Source organism: Galeopterus variegatus, unplaced genomic scaffold (assembly GCF_000696425.1).
Source record: "Galeopterus variegatus unplaced genomic scaffold, G_variegatus-3.0.2 Scaffold2434, whole genome shotgun sequence".
NCBI classification, from domain to species: domain Eukaryota; kingdom Metazoa; phylum Chordata; class Mammalia; order Dermoptera; family Cynocephalidae; genus Galeopterus; species Galeopterus variegatus.
In genome coordinates this window covers 154,669-157,210 of record NW_007728545.1, presented here as the reverse complement: position 1 = coordinate 157,210, position 2,542 = coordinate 154,669, and the positions used below count along the sequence as shown (strand labels likewise).

General features: G+C 38.2%; 1 non-coding gene across 1 annotated transcript; it reads left to right on the top strand.

Annotated features, from left to right (window-relative positions):
- The first annotated feature begins 1,823 nt into the window (after positions 1-1,823).
- Positions 1,824-1,895, top strand: TRNAA-UGC. Its single transcript has one exon. It is a non-coding gene; the product is annotated as a tRNA-Ala (tRNA).
- Positions 1,896-2,542: the final 647 nt, after the last annotated feature.

Below are 2,542 nucleotides of genomic sequence, written 5' to 3'. Positions count from 1 at the left end.
AGAGCAATTTTAGGTTCACAGCAAAATTGAGAGGACAGTACAGAGAAATCCCATATACCCCCTTTCCCCACACATGCATAGCCTCCCCTATTATCCACATCCCAAAACAGAGTGGTATGTTTGCTGTCATTAATCAAACTACATTGTCGCATTATGACAATGTGGACAGGATGGCTAGAATGGGCTGAAGCTGGGTATTTCCTTCTACCACGTAGAAGGCTAGAGCTGGCTAGAGTTGATATTTCCCTTTCCCCAGGTTAGTTAGAATTTGATAAAAACCCAGCAGGTTAGGCTCTCATTAACTAGTTTCTTAATAAGGGCAAACCTTATTAAAAAGAACAGAGTGCACCGGAGGCTTTTCAGAATGGATGCTTTTCCCCTCCCCCTGTGAAAGCACAGAGGGATTTTTCTCTGATATTTACTGTGAGAACCTGGTCAAGCTGCTGGAGGTAAAGCTTACAAAATCATGGGGGTCCCCTGCTAGGACTGGATCCTCCTGGAGTTTTTAACTCTCAAATTTGTTCACACCTAGCCTCCAGCAATTCATCAATTACAGTTCAGGTATTCCTACCTATGCAATGATTCCCATGAAGATTTCTACTCCAGTATGTTGTGATTCTCTGTGTCTGCCTGACTCCAGTTCTAGGTGCAGTGGTTTGCCCCCTGGCCTCTCTTCTCTTGTGAATCTAGGAAGAGTTGTTGATTTTTCAATTTGTTCAGCTCTTTACTTGTTGTTATAACAGTGTGATGACTGCCAAGCTCCTTTCATGCAGAACTCAAAACTGGAAGTCCAAAGTATTTTTTCTCGTCTTTATTTCCTCTGGCCTTCTCTTGATATGGCTAGTGAATAGATTCTTTCGTGTTCAAGGATTTTCAAGTATCAAGAGAAATAACTGCTGCTGTTTGTACTTTGTCTAATGTACAATTCATTCATTTTTTAAAAATTAAAGTTTAAAAATATTCCCATACTATTTTCACAATATATTTTAAAAATCGAAATTAAAAAGCTCAGATTTTCGTCACACTTAAATATTTAATTTCATATACAGCAATAAAAATTCAGGCCTATTATATCAAATTATTTTATTTTTAAATGCTGGACACACCTTAGTACTGTGTTATTGTTAGGAAATCATCCAGTAATATTATATTCATCCTAGGTGACGCTGGTGCTGCTGGTCTGAAGACCACATTTTGAGATCCACTGCCTTACTCTAAAACCTGTTTCTAAATTCTTTTAATCTGGATTTATATTTGAATCTTTAGCATCTCTTTTACACTTTTTATTCCACAAGATACAGGATTACTCACCCAATCTACCAAGCCAGATTTTCCTTCTTAGACCAGACTGAGGGTTAGACATCCATTGACTGAAGATAATTCCAAGCCCAGAACCCCAGACTGGGTACACCTCCCAAGGTAAATCTATCCCAGTCCTTTTCCCAGCTGGATTGGCTCCTATTTACAGTTAGACATTATATTATACATCAGCAAATTTCCCAGTGGTTTGTTATAATCGTCTGTGGTTTTACTTTTTCTGATACTGGCCTCTGCAAATGTCTCTTGATCTGAATGACATATTCATGTTCCTGCTCCAATAAAAGCCAGTTTTGCAAACTGCTTGTTCTGAGTTAGGCTTGGTCAGTTTCAGATGAATCTAAAGGCTTTAGTGACGTTGATTTATATAAACCTTCTTTCTAACATTTAAGACCTGTAAAAGTCACACAATTCTTGCACAAGAAACTATGTATAGGAAACATTTTAGGGAAAAAGCGATTAAATGTACATAAAGAATTTTCGTGCCAAACAAATACTGTGTTGTCGGGGATGTAGCTCAGCGGTAGAGCGTATGCTTTGCATGTATGAGGTCCCAGGTTCGATCCCTGGCATCTCCATCTCCTTATTTGTAAGAATTAACTTCACACGATTTTTTCAAGGCTGAATCTTGATAAACAGACATACGAATACTTGGTTTTTTGCGCTTTCGGTATTTCTAAGCAAATTAAACTTTAAATATCTAAATCGTAGCTTGAGAGACAAATATGCTGCAGAAAAAAATTTAGCTTGTTTTCACTGCCAAGACCACTCAGACATTGCTGCTATAATCCTTTCTTGGAAGAGGTGGAAAGTGGGAGGGGTAAAAGAGTAGGTTAAGCCAAAACAATGGATTGTTTGTTTCCACCCCTGCCCTTTGATTTCTTCAACAGCTCTTTGATCGTTGTCACAGGCCAAATATTTTATTTCTCCTATTTTATTTTATTTTATTTTGTTCTATTTATTTATTTAGACAGCTGGCCAGTATGGAGATACAACCTTGACCTTGGTGTTATCAACACCCTCTGTTTTAGAAGAGATCGTACTTGAACTCAACTGCTGAATAGAAAGCACACCACTGGTATAAGTGCATAAACGCATGACTGATTTCTAATTAGTTGGCTGCCTGCAGTTTAGAAAGTGACTAGGAGAAATTGTAGGCAAAGAATAGTCTTTAGCTAAGCGGAGAGAGTTGGTTAGAAATGTTTGCGAAGAGGGGGAAAGGGAC